A 20,760-nucleotide genomic window follows, 5' to 3' on the forward strand; every position below is an offset into this window, starting at 1 on the left:
ACTGGTGCAGAGGCCATCACCTGATCATGTGCATCACCTACAAAAGCAATGCTGCGATCTATTCCAAGCAGCTCCATCCATTTACTGGAGAGAGAGAGAGAGAGAGAGAGAGAGAGAGAGAGACAGCGAGACAGAGAGAGAGAGAGAGAGAGAGAGGGAAAGAAAGAGAAAACACAAAACAGATCTGGAACCAAAACCAGAACAACAACCAAACCAATAACAGAAACAAAGGAAGCATGCTAAGGCCATAGCTAAGGAGAGAAAAACACTCCTACAAGGACACATCTACAACAGACCTCATTCCCACAAAGGGTATGTGAAGTATATATGCATGTAATTGACTGTAGTACTTGCTCCATAATACTGGGGTAGATGATGTGGAATGATATATATGTGCCATCAGGTGTTGCTGTTGTAATGATGTTCAGCTGAACAACTGCTATGGACATTAGAGTCTGTCCCTGTGGGTAGTAGGCCATACCCGTCAACTGTGCAGAGCAGCAATGACTGACAAGATGTAAGCCAACATAGTGTGTGTTGCGTAATGTAAAGGATGTATATTACTGTAGCCAATAGCTGGTGGTGGAAGTAATGCCATAAGGATGGACATGTGCATTCCAGAGCCCACCACTTGCAGGACACTCAGATTAACATGCATTGTAGCATGCTTAAATGCCATAGGTGTGTAATAAGCTTACCTGCAATATGTCAATATATATACCCCTCTAATTTAGGCTGTGCCCATATATGGCACCTGTCTGTTTTGTAGCAAGGCAGAACAGTGCAGCTGTGCAGGAAGGTGAGTTAGAGATTGTGGACCTGATGTCTGAATGTACCCCATCTATAGGTATGCATATGTACATACATATATATATATATATATATATATATATATATATATATATATATATATATATATATATATATATATATATATATATGTGTTTGTCCACATATATACAAACAAACACATGCATATATGTATGTAAATACATGTCTCCTATATTACCACCACAGTGATGCATGCTATGTGTGAAGGAACAGCACACATAGCAATACACACAGATATATTCAGCTGTAAGTGTGTGCAACATGGTCGAGTATGTCACATGTGAACCCCCCTGTTGGGACCACATTGCCCTTGTCTGTGAAGTAAGGAGTAGGAATATGGGGAAGGATAGCAGGTATATTTGTGGAGGTGGTTTGGATTGCTAGATATAGAGGACAGCCTACAGGGGTGGTATATGACACATGTGGTGGGTAAGCACCCTGGATGTTGTGTGTGGTCTGTGATGTGGAAGCCCCATGGGCCCCCATATGAAAACAATGGGAATAAGGCACCCACCAATTGCTACTCACAGCAGCAGTCTACAACTCTGAAGGTGCCCGGCCTGGAGGCTGAGCAGGAGGAGCATGTCGACCCTGTATATGTGTACTGGGTGCCTCAAGGTGCTGTAGCACATCCCACAAGTGTCTGTGGAGCCACCTATTTAACAGACCCTGGACCTGACCTTGGGTGACAGGATCATGTCTGTGTGTGCCCCCAGGGGGGGGGGGGGTGACAACATTCCCTGAGGTGGTTCCACCTGAAGTTAGTGCTGGACCAGTAGATGAGGAGGCCCCAGGGTGGGTCCCACATGTGATATGGCCTAGTATTATAGTCAGATGAGGTTGTAGAGATGGTTCTGCTGGCAACTATTCCCTAAACATGCTATTCTGTCACTGTTATAGGACATATGTGGGTAGTAATAGTCTACATAATCCTGGAACATGTACAACGGCATGCATAGATATCTCCAATAATACAGAATGACAGATGTGCAGCAATCAGATAGCAAGCATACCACATGCATATATGGAACTATAGTGGCCCTGACAATGGCATGCAGGTGAAATAGTCCATAACAGGCCAGCAATGATAGTGTCCACACAGGGAACATGGCTACAAACACATAGCACAAAGTATGGTACAATACAATATATGTCCCAATGGTAGGTAAGCTGTAGCCATATCTAGTGAATTGTGTGAACAGTTTTTTGACACTGATATGGTGGGGTGGTGACAGAGATGTGTATTAAGAACTATGGTAATCTTGCTGTATGAGTTGCTCAGACCTGTTTCCATCTTTAAGTCTTTCAGGCAAGATGTCCCTCGGCCATCTACTTGCATATTTAGCTGCAGAAAATTAAGTTGTTTTGAACCTCCTAATACAGCACTATCCTGTTCTGTTCAGCAGGGCCACCCATGAGCAGCAGGAGCAGACCACCCTGTGGAACGATCTAGTCCACAGGTTCAATGATGTCAGCCTGCATAACCGCATTTATGAGCAAGTCCAGCATTATTGTTCTGACCTGCTTCACAATACCCCTCAGCATGCTGCTGCAGTCCGGGGAGATCATGTCTCAACTGGGGGGGGGGGTCATGCCATCCATCACCCTCGACACGTGTTGAGGACCTGTTCACCAGCTTCATTGCACCTGCCTGCATACACATCCAACAACTGGCAAAGACCATTGTGGAGGTGGGTGCTACACACACACTGGCTGAGGAGTGTGCAGGTAAGGCCACAGGGCACATCAGTAGACCACTGTTGCATATGCATCTGCATCTGTACAGGAATATCATGCCTATGTGAGATGTCATATATATAGTTTGTTGCTGTGTAGTAGTAATAAACAGATGTGCATAAGCCGTAGTATTTTGGACATGCACTGTTGATGTACTGTAATGCTACACCCACTCTGTAGCAATGCCACAGCTGGGGCCACTGACATTGCATCTCTCACACTCTTATGTAGGTCCCTCTGGTATACCACCAAGGCAGCATCCTGTAGCTGGTGAGTATGGTTTATGTTGATGCTTGCCAATACACCAGGTATATAATGGCTATGGTATGTTCCATGGACATATCTAACACACCTACCCATAATTCATGCCATGCATGTTCACTTATTAATGCTGTTACATGCACTGCATCACAGTGGTGACCATGTTGTGGTATCTGAAGGGTATGTCAGACACCTGCAGGATAACATCCTGTCATTGTGAAATGTGACCACAGGGATGAACATAATGCTGGGACACATGGCCTATAGTAGGAACATGTGTGAAACATCACCCTTATACAGTGCAAGAACAGTGTATATACCAGTATTACAATGACAACTGGTACAGATCAACACTATGGCATAACATAGTACTGTGGTCCACATTATTAGCTGGGACTAGGCTGTAACATGTGGTGTTCAGTGTATGGGACACTGCAAACTGACACACAAGTGTAGGCCATACTTGTCAAGCATCTGCAAAAAGGCTAAAGGTGGGGAGGGTGTGTCAGCATGACACACCAGTGCACTGCAGCAGGGATCATAAGGATGCTAAGAATGGCTGTATCTGCACACAGTCAGGTTCAGGAACTATGGCAGACATAACCCTGACTCCACAGCAATAGTGATGGCAGTGTGTGAACTCCAAAGGATGTGCACATGAGTTGACCTTGCAATCATGCAGAGTTGGGGAATATGTGTAGGGCAGACTGATATATACTGGCAAATGGCCCATGCTAGCATACCCATGCCAGGACTAGTGGCTGCTGTAGTACACATAACAGTAGGTGCAACAAACCATCATGATAAGGGCATGCACACATATGTAAAGTAGACACCAGGTATACCCTTAATATTGCAATCAGCAGAAAGGTGAATGACTACCCATGTATGCCACACTACAGCTGCATTGGGGAATTACTAGACAACACCAGGGAGTGTAGCTATATATTACTGATGTCCACATGATAGGTTGATTGAGCAACAGATCTGGCATGTACTGAGAAATACTTACACATGACACTCCAGTGTGTGACATTATGGAGTGAATGTAGTAGCCCCTAACATATAGGGTCCATGCTCACGATGTCCAGACGTACACATGGTGAACAATGGATGACAGCAGTGAGGCCATGTAAAACCTACTCCACTCAGGTCAAGGAGGTAATGGAGTAACAGGTCTTGTGTTGTGATCACTCATCTAGGCATTAAGAGGAATGATACTTTAATGAGTGGTGATGCAGGACGGGGAACTTATGTGAATAAACATGGGACTGTTTGTAAAATCAGGAACAGGTAGGTATTAAGGTGGAATGTGTGTGTGCGTGTGTGTGTGTGTGTGTGTGTGTGTGTGTGTGTGTGTGTGTGTGTGTGTGTGTGTGTGTGTGTGTGTGTGTGTGTGTGTGTGTGTGTGTGTGTGTGTGTGTGTGTGTACTGTTATGCAATGCTGTACAGGTCTTAAAGTGCATTTCTTGTTTTCCCCCACAGGTGGTGAGGTGGGTCAGGGTCCCTCCTGCATGCAATCGGATGTTGGTGTCCATACAGACATTGAAGATAATGATAGTATAGTACTGTTGAGGCACAGGCAGAGTTGTCAGGAACCAAAACTGTGCCATCAGTTGACACCCCCCTCTTAGCCACCCCATTCCTGCACACAGTTACAGTGCCTATAAATACCCCATCACCAGTGGCCATAGCAGAAGGACAGTTGGTGGTCAGTGGCAGTGCACAGGAGAGTGTGAAATCCATGCCTACTGTGGCTGGTCACAGCAAGCATGGCCAGATGTTTGGCAGGGCACCACATAGGCAGATGTAGCGGGGTGCTTGTGGTAGGGCCACTGGTCATCATTCCCTTGGCAGAAGCTCCACAACTGGTACTACCAGGTGCATGTTTCAGACTATCCTGGGGGCACAGACACATATGGAACTCCAGAGCAGACAAGGCCTGAGGCTGCAGCATGCTGCTCTCACATCTACAAGTGACAACTTCCATTAAATGTCTGGTGCCCTCCGTGATTATACCAAGGTCATGGATAGATGGTTGGGAGAGATGATAGGCCTCATCTACTGTGCTTTGTCTGTGCATGAACATATGGTGGGAGTGCAGCGACGGCCACATGGATGTAGGCCAGAAACATGAACAACTGGTGGTCAGTGTGGATGTGCTAGGACACCAAAGCACTCCTGTAGTGGCAGTGCCAGCCCCAGCACTGCAGGCGGGGTGCTGTCCACACCACACCACAGCAGGCTATGTGCATGTGGCCCTGGCCAGTCCCAGGAGGGACCTGGTTCCAACAGACATCTGTCATCATCAGAGGAGAGTAGCACATTGAGGCCTGTACCTGGACGTGCCCATGGAAACCCTGGCAGGCACAGTCTGTGTGTCCATGGCCACAGGAGGTGAACTGTACACCCTGCCAGGTATGGTCTGCAACTGTCCAAAAAACACCTGTATAGGATAGCCACAGGGCAGAACAGTATGCTTGCATACCCACATACTATACGAACACACCTAGGGAAACCCCATACCTACACACACCACATCACCATGCCAATTCCAACTAATTACACCCCTTAACCACACACATGGTGTCAAATGTATGGCCCACCCCTGGTCTCTGGCAAACCAACAACACACCTGGTGCATATGATGATACCTGTGCCACATACCTGTCATCCATAACATTGATGCAGGAACAGGCTAATATGGTTCTGATGCACACAGTAACTGTACTACAGTGTACCAATGTACTGCAGTGTAACATGTTGTCAGGAGTAATGTGTAATGCATATATGTGAGGTAGAGTAGCTGTCCAGTAATGATGCATTATAGCTGTTAGAAACACTGGGTGATTGTGGTCTCCATAATGTTATCCATTTGTGTCATAGGTGTACATGTGTCAGCAGGAGAATGGTCTGCAGTCATATTCCACAAGGGGTATGGCACTGTGGTGACACCATGGCTGACATATTCGGGTACAGTTGAACACATGTCACAGGTTTGTATAACAGTTATTGCCTGCACAACATAGGCAGGTGACCCACTGGGACATGTATAATCAGCAGCCTGATGTAGATCCATCCACATACCTACACACTCATACTTGGCAGCACTGGGGCTAGACCACTACCTAGGTATGTAATGCAACTGAAGTACGTGGCTTTTATTGCAAACACCATACAGCATTTAGGGTGAGCTGTGTTCTAGGTTACATGTTACATGTAGAACATCCCCAGACATGTACGGTATGGTAAAGGGGGATGTAATGGTTGTATATGGACAATACATAGTGTGGCATACCATCATATACACATTAACAGACACATAACAGGCAGACACACATCTGAGAGACCTGGGCCTTTTGGTGCTAATAACTTATCAGTGTGTCCAGTGTGTTACAGGTAGGCTGCACACAGCACATGCATAACAGGGCTGGATTGTGGTATCAGCTATCTGTATGGTTGATAGTGACAGTGGTCACCATATAGTGGCACATGGAACATATACTGGCTGTACCATGGTGTAATGATACAGCACCCACATCCCACAGTGGATATTGTACTCATTGGAACCCATGATGACACTCTGACATACCCACCATCACACATTGCCCACTACTGCGATACAACCCATTGTATATCCCAACAGTGGTACTACAGGGATATGCATCTAATGCACACGCCACAGGCATAGTAGGGTGTTGCATTGTCATGCATCACCTATGGGCAGCAACAACACTATCCATACTACTGTGCGTCAATGCATATTGTAATAGGAGCATGTGGCCTTAGAATCCTGTACCCTACAGATATACAGACATGCACACATACACACACTTGTCAAAACTCAATGGGTATCCCATGCTTATCGACCCATTTGTACAACACTGTTGTGCTAGTACTGCAAGGCTCATGTAGCCATTAGGGAGAGGAGCATAACAGGGTACATGTAATGTCTGATACTGCAGCAGCCACATCATACTATGGCAATGGGTGTTGCAGTAGTTGTGAAGGCCCTCATGGTATTCCCAACTACGGGTGTACTAACACACAGACACTGCTATCCTCAGTAATGCACATGTGCACATGTGTCAGTACTGGGGTGCATCGCTGCAAGTGGTCAAAGGTGTGTATCTGGCTATTGTCCATGGAGAGATGGGTAGTGTAGTGGATGTATGTATAGTGGTATCATGCCACCTGCCATGTGCCAGCAGGCAATCTATTGACAGACACCACTGTGGTGACCCTCAGTGTGAGAGTGACATGCATCAGTCAATCCTCTGGGTACCTCCTGCAAATGGCCACTGAGGTGATCCAGTTGACATGTATGCAACATGTATTACAAGACATGGTTAGTGTATGTGATGGAGACCTGTACCCAAGCATGTTCTGTTGACTGTGGTAGTGTAGTGGAGGTACCCATGGCATGTGGTGTGTACAGGGTGTTGTCTTCTATATGTGCCAGTTATAACACAGCTGGACAGACATGTCAGTGTCTGTCAAGCATAGGTTGCCTGTACATATCCAAGCTGGAGACCTGCCATCTGCACATCTGTACATGGACTGACAGATATCAGCGTGGCAAGTAGCCATGCAGCAGGATGAATGTTTCGACAGATAGATGTTTGACAACAATATGTATACCTTACTACATGTTGGAAGCCCTCACTGACATGTGCTGTACAGATGGTAGTCTACAGTTACATTCCACATGTCAGATCATTATCCAATAGGGGATATATACTGTGACACAGCTCACACACCAGGAATATGACAGTGAGGCCTCAGAGTCCAGCTATGCCTACAGGTGTACTTGTTGTCAGTACTACATTTAGCACCCTACTTTTGACTCTTGACTGGGAAAGCACTGTCAACAGTAGTACCAGCATGATACACTACATGCCAGTGTGACAGCACATAACCTGGGTTACTACCTTTGTATGTAACACATTCACGTGGATAACAGTGCTGTACAAGTCTTATATACTTCTGTATCCCAGACATGAGACTCACACCCCTTGCTGCTGTAATGACAGCACATAGATGCATGTATTGTACATGTCATTACCCTGCTATGTTATAAGACTGGGATGTGAGCACTGGTTACCAAGGTTGAGCCACGCTTAGCAGGTGTCAGCATTGCTTCAATTTAACAGCTAAGCAGATTTGTGTACTGGTGGTGGTCATGTCTGGCACATCCCCCTCCTGTCATTTGGTCTGTTTCCACAATGTATGTTGTTAGAGGTACAGCCCAATATCATCTGTGATGCTGTTTGCCAAACACCAAATTTAAGTCCTGCTCACAGTGAATGAAAGGTCCAACACTGACTTGATGTTCCTAGATATTGGAGTGTGTTTCCATGCAATTGGCTATGGGAATGTTACCACATCTGTTCCACATGCAATGAGCTAGAGGAGGACTGCAATTCATGGAGAAGCCATCAGCTGATCATGACCATTACTTACAAAACACAAGCTGCTGCCTAAGCAAAGCAGGTGTACTTCTCCACATCCACCAGACACAGACTGAGAGAGATAGACAGAGACAAAGTAAGTCTGGGACTGGGTGGAAGAGTAAATTGTCACACACCTACCAGTATGAGATTCGAACCCCTGACTGACTATGTATTGCTATCACATGTCTATGCAGTTATTGCATGTGCCACATAGCTTACATGCTGGGGAGCTCTCCAAAGGTATATCTGATGGCGAGATACATCTGAAGTAATGATATAGTAGCGATAAGGTATGTGTAGTACATGTGCCTGTCCACATGAACAGGGTCAACCATCAAAGCCACACTCTCTCAGGGACTCACACACATTGACACAGTTGGCAGGGTCAGGAATATACTTCCTAACTAGCTAATGTGACACAATACAGCAATATACAGGTGTCACATGCGCCACAGGGGTCATCCAGATGTTATATGGGCAAATGGTATGTGAAGGTGTCTGACTTCAGACAGCATGCTTCAGTAGGCCAATGGGAGTTGTAGTGAGTGTGAATGTGGTTGAAAGAATCATAGTCCACACACACACAGACACAGGGTGCCAGTACTGACATGCATGGGTGCATTGCTTCATGGGTGTCTAGTGGTTGACTGTGCCAGAAGACTGTACAAAGCTAGGTGAGGGGGTTACCTTGGCATAAGGTCACATGACAATGGTCTGCAGTGTGGCTCAGGGGTGTAGTGTTTGGACTGGCCCACACAGGTGTGTACTGTAATCATCATCCTGTCACCTGGGTTACTATTGTGTGTGGCCAGTGCTGTGTAATGCTTGCCATGTATGTGTTCTATAGTCCATGACATGGATGGTGTTTGGGATGTGCACACGTCCCACATGCATGTTCAGTGACATGGAACTGTACTTGGGGTGTCTGGCCCATGTTGTATACACAGATAGTTATCATCAGATGTGCCAGTCCTGGCCTCATGTGGTGGGATCTTGTAATGTACATCAAGTTTACCCTGCTCCTACATTGATAGCATGATACAGGTATTCCCTGATGTCAGTGGCATCTGTCCATACAGGGCATGTGTTTAAGGCATGGTATGTCCTCTGTGGGTCACATTTGATGGCACCAAAGTTTTTGCAGGTGTTAAGTGAGGAACATAGTGAGGGTGCACTGTCTGCATGATGGGACTGGGTGCCATGCCCTCTGTAGTCCACTGAAATCACACCATGGTTACTATCTGTGGGCAATATACAAGGTACTAACAGCAAAGTGGTTGTTGCCTAGGCAAGTGTGTTTGTGCATGAACATGGGTTGACAGTGTTCTCTGGATAATACAAGGATTGCTTACTTTGTTCGCCAGGCCTTGATGTCACATGTAGGGTAATGGATTGGCAACCCAGCCTCTTGGCTATTTGACATCTGTTATCCTTGTAAGGTTGACATTGTGACATATAATCAGCCCATCATATAAGAAATTTGCAAAATCCGCTGCACAATGAGTCCAGTTGTTACACACTCACAGCTCCCTCCGCACAGGATATGAATGGCAAACACAGACACACACACACACACACACACACACACACACACACACACACACACACACACACACACACACACACACACACACACACACAGTTGCCATGTCTGGGATTAGAATTCCTACCTAATTAGTTTCTTACACTACAGCATTACGAAGTTATAGGACGTGCCATGGAGATTACTGGACTACTCTTTCCCCAAAGGTGTATTTCACTGGGAATGAAATCAGCAGGCTTGCCAAAGAAGGGCAATGGAGGTTGTGACTGTGAATGGCCTCAAAAGCATTGCTCCCTACACAGACAAACAAACACCCACACTTGCCATGTCTGGGAATAGAACCCCTACTGAACTGTTATATCACACTACAGCATTACACTGTTACTGGATGCACCACAGAGATTCCTAAACTACTCCTCCCCAAATATGTATTTCACTGCAAATGAACCCACCAGGCTTGCGAAAGAAGGGAAATTGAGGTTGTAGTGACTGTGAATAGCCTCAAAAGCATTGCTCCCTACACAGACAAACACCCGTACTTGCCATGTCTGGGATTAGAACTCCTACTTAAGTTTATCATACTACAGCATTACGCAATTATAGAACATGCTACAGAGATTACTGAGCTACTCCTTCCCCAGCACGCTTGCCAAAGTAGGGCATTGACTTGTAATGAGTGTGACTAGCCTAAAAAGCTTTGATCCCTACACAAACAAATACACACACACACACACACACACACACACACACACACACACACACACACACACACACATGCATATCTGGGAGTAATACTCCTACCTAACTAGTATATCACACTACAACAGTTACAGGACACACCATAGAGATTACTGGGCTATCCATTCCCCAAAGGTGTATTTCACAGTAACTGACAGCAGGCTTGCCATAGTAGGGTTATGGGGACAGCAGTGTGTGTGCATGGGTCATAACCCATTCTTCTAGAGGTAGAGAAAAAACTCTCAGGCACACACAGGTTTATATTCCGCAGGTACGTGTCTACAACTGCTAGATGACTACTGCCTTGTTCAGTCATGTTGCACAGTTAGCACTAGCACCACAGAGTCTATAATGCTGAGGGATACAAGTTGCTTATTTCTGCAGTGAGTGACATTTACACATCATGTGGTTTTAGCCATTTGGTTGTGTGATGGGTGGGACAGGCCTCATGATGGAAGGTGTTTGCCACTGCCACTCTCTTCCACACATCTATGTATGTGAACTTTTGGCATATTATTATGTGCTGTTCTTGGATATATGTGTGTATTCCTATCCAATGTGTGTGCAACACATGACTGGTGCATACTGATGAGTGTATGCACTAACATCTGCAACTGTCAGATATGTACGGTCCACTATTGTTGCCAGACAATGCTTCATTTGTTTAAGTGTGTGAGCATGCCCAGTATGACCTTTCAGTATGTTGTTTGACATTGCCTTCATTTCTCTAAGTGTGGGAGCATGCCCAGAATGCCCTTCTGTGTTGAATGTGTGGATCCATTCCAGGTAGATTGTACTCCAGTGCAGACTTTTGTGTTCTACACCTACAGCTAGAAAACTGTTTCTGCATGATATCTGTAGATCAGTTGGCAATATGGGGTCAAACTGGACAAGGGATAGTGGATACTGTAGGTAATAGTGTCTGTGCTACTTTTGCTACATGGTCCTAGTGTTAGCAGAGATATTCAGACGTGTAGTGTTATACACTGTGACGTTTTATGACTCAAGTACTGCCATATAGACATTTTTGCTCACAGTGATGTCCTGGGGAACACATGGTGAATGCAGCTGTGTCCAGTATTGTGGTCAAACGCCTACATATTTCTGCAAACTAATGCCATTCCGGATTGAGGAGCTGCAGACACTTGCTGCTAGGTCTATGTAACTGGTTCAGCACCTTGGTACAGTGGTGGCAGAGGATCCTATACTTGTACATCCATCAATGTGACAGTATGGCCTTAACTTGCTGTGGTAATACCTCACAGCTGTACAGATTCACACAGGTTACCCAGAGGCAGGGTCATAAGTCAGGACATCACCCATATTGTGGTGTATGGGTAGGTTTGTAGCCACCCATTTTCATGTTTGCATGCAGGGATAGTAAGTGCACACAGCTGTGTTTTGGACTCCGCACATTCCATGCTGCCCATGCTCCCATTATTCTATCCTCTTCCATACATTATGCAAACATTCTCTGATACTTTCCCCATAGTTATTATCTCATCACAGCAGTGTATTGCTGTTGGTCCACAGTTCATGCAGTGGGACATGGTAGACATGTTACTGTAGTTTGTCTACATGGTCCTGCATATGGGTTATGTGGACTGTGTTATGTTGTTATGTAGGAGTCCATGACATAACATACATTGGCAGTATGGGTGAGATGCAGGCCTTTGGCAGAGGATTGTAGGCCATTTGGTAGTGATGCAGGCCAGCTGTAGCAGGCAGTTGCATTCTGTCAGTCCTACCATACCAGACTGCCATACAGTATATTCCCCAGGGGTTACAGGGTAGGTGTGCTAAATGTGCCTGACTTTCTGTCAGTATTGATCAGGTGGTATGGATGCTGTCAGAGTGCTGCTTACAGCTAGGGACACACCTGCATTGGACACTTGCACTGCATGCTGCATTGTTTCACTATTGCCATACACAGGTGGGGGTCATATTGTACCCATTCCCAACAGCAGGGATAAGACCGAGAGGTACCTGTGGGCGGTGGTTGGGTGAACTGGGTGCATGTGTGCTATGGACACTACCTGCATCTGACTCATAGATATGCATGGGGTATTCCACTTATGCTGGCTTGTGCAGGGACATCAGCTGATTCTCAGTACATCATTTCTATGACCTTTGTGATCTGCAAGTGCTCGGCTAGATGACATCGGTATTCCCTACTACAAGCCTAGATAATGTGATGCAGACATCTATGTACAATTTCAAGGATGTGTCCATTTCATAGTTACACATTATACACTGTCTGTCTGGGGTACTTTTCCCTGTGTACTGCTTGTATATATGGCCCAACAGCCATGACATGTCCATCTTTCAGATGGTGACACATATTACCTCCATACATTTACAATGGCTTATTGCTAGAATGTGTTATACTGAGGAGCATTGTATTTGGCATTGCAGTTGTGAGGAGTTGTGAGGACTTGTTCCTGTCATCGGCAGTACTGGACAATGGCCACCAGTTCAAACCTCACCATGCAGACATACTGACCACTCTCAGACAATATGAAACACACACCAGCCTAACAGATGCATACCTGCATATTGTACAAATGCTACAAACAATCCTGCTACCTTGGCCACCTCAGGTCATCTGTGCTCCACTGGTATTATACCTACACATACATGTTACTACATTTCTACATCGGATTGGGGGGGGCAGACCTGACTGTTACTACATTTCTACATAGGACTGGGGGGCACACCTGAATCTTGTATGCATTTGGTATGACTGTACTGGTATGTCAGGTACTCCATTTAATTCTGTATTCTAAACTATCATGCTGACTAGAGGCATATCAGTGTACTACAGGTCTTAGGTTTGATTGACCTACATATCAGACTTCTTACCCTTCAGAACTAACATCCCACTGCCAGACCTGATATAGTCTGTCTGTGTAGGCCGGGGGGGGGGGGCACTTACCCATAGCCATTATTCAGAGGCCTTAGCACAGCCTTTGTTTGTGTTTGTCTACACCTGTCCTGCTGGCTGAGATTGTTGTTGGGTATGTGAGCCTCCCTGACTGGCATGTGTGTGTCATATAGACAATCATGTGGCCCAGCACATTTCCTGCAGTGGGTTGTGTCACAATGTGTAGTACTGGCTACTATGGTGACACCAGTATTTGCTACAGCTCTCATGCTGCCACTATAGGTATCTGCTATCTGCTGGCATCCCATTCATCCACCAAATTCCCTTGCATGCTCAAATCCATAGCATAGATACAAGTAACAACACATACTACTCCATTCAGCAATTGCTAAGGAGAGTGGCTTACCTTGTGGGTGTGCCAGTATTGGAGGCCTGCCTATGTTGGATGCACATAGTACTCTCTCTATACATGGTTGAGCACAGGTAGTGCCATGTTTGGCATCCCTTTTACTGTATGTGCAAGTCAAAGAGAGGTGTCATTCCCTGGGTCCCTACTATGTCAGTGTGTGTGCTATGTGTTGCCTCTTTGCCAAGGTCAAGGCATACTGGGCATGCCTCCTTCTGCCTACTCAGGCAGGCTAATTTTGTTCCTCCTCCAAGTCACTCTGTGCCTGTGCATGCCTTGGCAATGGTGGGGGGCTGTGTGGCCCTGCCCCGTGCTATTCCTGCTGCAGCTGTTTCCACAGGATCATATTGTGTAGCATGGCACATACAATGACAATTTGAGTACATGTAGCTAGTGAGTACTGCAAGGCTCCACCGGATGTGTCCAGGCATTGGAACTGTGACTTGAGCATCCCAAACACATGCTCTATTATAATTCTGGTCCATGCGTGTGCCTCATTATGAAGCTCTTGTTTGGGTGTGTTTGCATTTCTGATGGGTGTCTTCAGCCATGGCTCCAGTGTGTAACCAGATTCCCCCACTAGGTAACCATGAGGGATGTTTCCAATGGCAAATCTCTGGTACAGCTGCATCAGATGCCAGATGTGGGAATCGTGATAGCTTCCATGGCAGCCAGCACACACAGTTATAATGCCCCGGGCATCGCACATGACCTGGCAGTTGATGGAGGGGAAGCCCTTGCATTTGTTGTAGATCCTACCCTGCTCACCGGGTGGTGCTTTGATGTGTATGTGCATGCTGTGCATAGCACCCACTACCTCAAGGTATTCTGCTATTAGGTAAAAGTGACTTTGCTGGCAAGCACCTTACGGGTGTTGGGGAAATATAAGTGCTCACCGGCATGTGCTAACATGGCATCCATGACCTGGTAGAGTACCCTGGATGCTGATGTCTGTGATATCCCCATGATATCCCAAGTTGGTCATTAGAAGGTACCTGTGGTTAGTATTTTTAGGCCTACACATATCTTGGTATCCACTGGGATGGGTTCCCCTCTGTTAGTTCTGTGTGTCAGGTGTGGCTGGCACAGCTCAACAATTTGCTGTAGGAGGTCCCTGTCCACCCTATAGCGCTCCACTATCTCCAGCTCATGTAGACCTTGGTAGGTTACCCTATGTCTGTACACTTTTCTCCATCTCCTCACTGTGGGTTGGTTGACAGCATTCTCATCCTCACCACCCTCATCCTCTTCCAAATGTTGATATATGATAGCTACTGAAGCCCCTATCATTTTGTTTTTTGTGTTAGTTAAAATTTCCCTGCTTGTATACACCAGTGGTGTAGAGTATGTGGGAAACACCAGAGGGAAAGGTGTTTGGATAGTGTATAGTAGTGTTCTGGGCTGGGGTGGGCTGCTGCCTGTGTAATTGGCTGATTCTGATACATTTCACCTGCCAGCTATGCTAGTTCTCCTTGAATTCCTTCCTACTGCTGTTTTTCCTTCCCATTGCCTTCCTGTTTAAGCCCGGGGGTGTGCCATGCCGACACAGTGCTAAAATGTGCACAAAGTTGCTATTTCTTGGTTTACTTTTATTTTTCCTTCAAAGCCCAGTATGTGGTGGGCACTCCTGCTTAGGCAATTTAAAAAGTGCTAGGCAGCCTCAGACACATACCCTTGCTTAGCTCTGCTAAGCTAAGGGAAAACCTGAGCCACAGGGCTCCAGTCCTCTTACAGTATGCCTGACACACCCCCTTATGATGTCAGCTAACTCCTAGGCTTGCACCAAGCTATTCCTTGACGTATACTGTTGGGTGCTGACTAGCATTGAGGGGAAATCTGGGATTCAGTATCATTCCCCTCATTTGCATAGGATTGCCTGCTGATGCATAGTTACAGTTCCTAGCAACCACTATTCACTGGTCATGTTGTCTTCTGCCTGCCACTGAGTATAATGGCAAAATAGTGATTTTGGTTAGAATGCTTATTTCAGGTTATTTTCTATATTTTTCACACGGTCCCATTTGTGCGCCGCTGCCCTACGCTTGAACAGCAGAAATCAGCTTAAAAAAATAAAGGTTATATTTTTTTAAAACTGTTTTCCATGCCACTGCCCTTATATTTGGCCATTGGCATGCTTTACACATTATATATATACCCTTTATTTGGAGCTGTCATGTCTCGGTTTTGTAGTTTGCAGAAAAGTCAAACTAAAGAATGAGATGAAGAGCGAATAAAACGTCACTGAAAACTAGAAAAAATTTGCTTAGAAACTCCAAAAGAGGGCCAGCAGTGCTCACAGTTCCACAAGTGAAACACCCAAGTCCAAGAGGAAACAGCAGTTTATTCACCCGAAATAATTAACGCAAAATATTTCAATACGTTTTCGACTAGCTTCTTCGTCAGAATAATACAAGAACAATAAATAAAACCATCAATTATATACTTTCCTTAACTGAAAGTGTAATTGTCTAACCAATAAAATCATTTGATCACATACATAGTCCACGAATCATTAACAGCTTTCCTAAAAATAATCATTGATTTAATACTAAAACTAAAACCTTCCCAATATAATACATGCTTTATTAAAAAATGTATTTACATTCAAAAAATGAGTTGATTTTTATATATATGTAAAAACCAATATAACTCTTTGAACCAATAAATATTGAATTCTATTAACTAAAAAATGTTGTGTTCACTAAAAAGTGTATAATTGTAAGCCACATACTACCATCTTGTGACTCATTTAGAGAATACATTCAAATTTTCTCTTCAAAGTTTGGCAGACACTTAAGGACTGGTTTGATAGATAGAAAATCATTCAAACCTGGGGGCTTATTTGCCTCCAAAATTAGCTGCCAGTATAACTCTTTGTATTCCAATTTATCCTCCCACATGCCACCCCTTAAATCCGTAGGGACAGAATCTAATACAAAGAAAGAAAATGCTGCCTTAGAACAAGTTTTTTGGTGTCTAAATAAGGCATTGTTACTATTCTGTTTTCTTATTTCGTATAAATGTTCATAAATTCTACACTTTAATTTTCTTTCCGTCTTCCCTACGTAAAAGGAGGTGCATTGACCATATGTGGCAAGGTAAATTACCCCACTACTATTGCAGCTAAATGTGCCCCTACTAGTTAAAAATCTTTCTCTAGCCACTAAATGCACTGAGTTCTTATTGATTACATGGCAACATTGAGAGCAAAAACCACATTTATATGTTCCAAATCCTCGGTAAGATGTGCACTTCGATAGGGATGAACCAAATTCAAACATTTGTTTAAAGTTAAAATCCCTACGATAAACAAATTTTAAAGGAAGATTATTTTTCAGTGGTAAATCAGTAATCTGTACAAACCTTTCCCATTCTGTTGAAATTAATTCCCTGATAGGACCTGAATCACCAGTGTAATCTAAAATGTATGCCCTGTCCACACCTGTAAATACATTATTCTTCCCTTCCATAGTAAGAGAGGTTGGTTCTTTTCCTAAAATAGGGGCAAATCTATCCTTCCTCCCTAAGACCACCTGCTCCAAAATTTCATCTAATAACTGTCTTGGGTAGCCTCTCTCCATAAACATGTTTGTCTCCTTGTCACATTCTACCAAAAATTCTTGATCATCTGAGGTCATTCTGCTTACTCTTACCAATTGCCCCTTCATTAAATTTTTCTTTTGAAAAAAAGGGTGGCCACTTTTGAAATGAAGGTAGGAGTTAGAAAATGTTTTTTACGATAAACGTTTGAAACAAAACTATTGTTAACCTTCCTTATCAAAATGTCCAAATAAGTCATTTGCTCAGGATTGAAATCTAAAGTAAAATCCAATAAGTCAGTTGTTCCCTTCACATATTCCAAGAATTCTAAAAATGTTTCTTTTGTATCTGTCCAAAAAATGACCATATCATCTAAAACTCTTTTGTACAATGACCAACAGTTAGAAAAGGGACTGTGAACTACATATAATTTCTCCCACCACGTTAATATAATATTAGCATAAGTGGGGGCACACTTAGCCCCCATAGCCACCCCTTTATTTTGCTTAAAGAATTCACCCTGAAAAAACATGAAATTGTTCTTCAAGATGGTTTCCATAAAAAGGAGGCAGTTAGTGTAATCATCCTGTGAAAGTGTACCACTATCTATCATGGCTTGTTCTATCCATTGTAAACCTACTTCATGAGGAATAGAACCAAACAGATCAATAATATCCAATGTAACAAAAGCAGGATTTGGGGTTAGTAGATGAGGTTTAATCAATCTCAAAAAGTCCCATGAATCTTTTATAACTGTGTCTCCAGTGTAAGATAACATTTTTAACTTCTCATCTACAAATTTTGCCAAAGGGGTAGTTAATGACCCTTCTGAGGAAACAATCAACCTTAATGGTGGATCCACGGGGTTCTTATGTATTTTGGGTATACCAAAAACAGAAGGGACACATGGTTGTTTATTAAATAAAAAAATAAACTGTTCCTGATTGATAGAACCTTCCAATAATAAGTCCTGAAGCATCAAGTGTATTTTACTTTTGGCAATGTTAACTTCATTGATGGAAGCCTTTGAATATTTTAAAGTATCATGTAATAAATCCTTCATCTTGGATTCATAAATAATATTATCCATGAGAACCGACCCCCCCCCACCCTTGTCCGGTTGCATCACCCTGACACTTCTGTTCTGTTTTAACCCATTTAAAATTTCCTTCTCAGAACATGTCAAATTAGAATTGATAAAATGTTTTGAAATAGTATTTCTAATTTCCCTGTCCAATAAATTCTCCAAATTTTTCAACTGGGGATGCAAGGGGGGATTAACCATGCTTCTTTTCTTAAGGGTAGTAGAGATTGCTGTTTCCTGATCCAGATATAACAAAGCCAAATTTTGTTTCCTCAAAAATAATTTAAGATCTATAATAGATCTTGGAATGTTTGCCTTCCTACTGGGAACTAACTTGAAGCCCTTTGAAAAAAACTGAAAATGTTCAGTTTGCACTTCTATGTTACTAAAATTAAATATGTTGTAGTTGTTAAATTCCAACATTTTTTCAGTGCAAACAATGTTAGAAACATTTGTTACCTCCTGTTGTAACTCCGGTAATTGTACTGTACCGGATTCTGATTGCGAATTCTCTTGGACCGACGAATTGGAGAGCATTGATCCAAAGGGAAATCCCTTCCTACATACTCGCTGTCATCATGCCTCATTCCTGCCCCTGCCTGATTATGTTTGTGAAAATCCCTTCTGTTTGTACCCATGTTACCCTCAAAAACCAGGGCCTTAAAGTATTTAGGTTTAGGGTATGCTTTATTCTCACGATATTCCTTAATATCTCTTGCAAATATCCCCTGCTTCCTTTTCATGTTAACTAAACAATCAGAATCAACTTCGGAAAAAAATTTTAAATACAACTTTTTTTCTACATCAACTTGGAACAAAAGGTCATTTACAATTTTAGTATTGATAGCCTCCATTTCATTTAAAATCACCACCATGACCCTCTCATTTTCTTTTAAAATAGCTTTAATAACATCAAACCCACAGTCATCAAAGATTTTAAGTAAATCTTTGTGAAAGTCAGACCCTTCCTCCACCCTATTCGGAAATTTGGATACCCTTAATCCTTTCAGAACCACCTGTTTGTTAAGACATTCTTTCAGATAAGTACAATCACATTCTAGTCTTTTGTATTTGTCTAGAAAAAAATATAAATCATCAAGGCTTTCTCTATATGTTCTGGTTACTGTGTCACCAGAACCAGTGTTGCTCAAAACCTGGAGCAACTCATAATTTTTGTCTTAAAAGCCTTTAAAATCAAAGTTCTGTTGATTAACAGTAAAGTCACCTTGGTTGCGTATGTCTGTTAACAACGCTCCATCCACCATTTATCTCGAGCCATTACCATGTCCTTTTGGTGAACCAGATCTTAAAAGTCTAGGGAAATCCTGAAATATATCGTCCCCACTGAAAATCGGACCTTCCTTTTGATTTAGTACACCCGTGTTGGTTCCAGATGATGTCAGCTAACTCCTAGGCTTGCAGCAAGCTATTCCTGGACTTATACTGTTGGGTGCTGACTAGCATTGAGGGGAAATGTGGGATTCAGTATCATTCCCCTCAATTGCATAGGATTGCCTGCTGATGCATAGTTACAGTTCCCACACTGAGTCTCCCCCCTTAGCAACCACCATTCACTGGCCATGTTGTCTTCTGCCTGCCACTGAGTATAATGGCAAAATAGTGATTTTGGTTAGAATGCTTATTTCAGGTTATTTTCTATATTTTTCACCCAGACCCATTTGTGCGCCACTGCCCTACGCTTGAACAGCTGAAATCGGCTTAAAAAAAATAAAGGTTATATTTTTTTAAAACTGTTTTCCATGCCACTGCCCATATATTTGGCCATTGGCATGCTTTACATGTTATATACACCCTTTATTTGGAGCTGTCATGTCTCCATTTTGTAGTTTGCAGAAAAGTACTCGGTGACTAACCGAATACATTGCTACAGATTACACTAGTCCTGCACAACTGGCTGCCAGCTTCCTGTATAGCAAATTTACCTCAGTTGCATGGTTTTCACCTGCAAATGGGGAAATTTGCATACAGGAGCTGCATCCATGCAGGAATAGTGCAGGAGCACTCATGCAAATCCCTGCAGCTTATTCCTGGATCGCACGGCAGACATATTGCCTCCTGGAGCTTCTACACTGTTTCTCATACCATGCAGAGCTTGCTGAATCTGGGGGTATGTCTCTGCATAGTGCTTTTGTATAATTCTTCTGCATTGATGTCTTTCATCTTGGTTATGGCTGAAAAGGGACAGCTGACCACCCCCCACCTGGTTACCAAATGGTAAATAAATAAAATAAATAAATGTTTGTATCAAATACCTTCAATAAA

The sequence above is a fragment of the Protopterus annectens genome, chromosome 5.part0 (assembly GCF_019279795.1).
Source record: "Protopterus annectens isolate FY-2018-M chromosome 5.part0, PAN1.0, whole genome shotgun sequence".
Taxonomy (NCBI): domain Eukaryota; kingdom Metazoa; phylum Chordata; order Ceratodontiformes; family Protopteridae; genus Protopterus; species Protopterus annectens.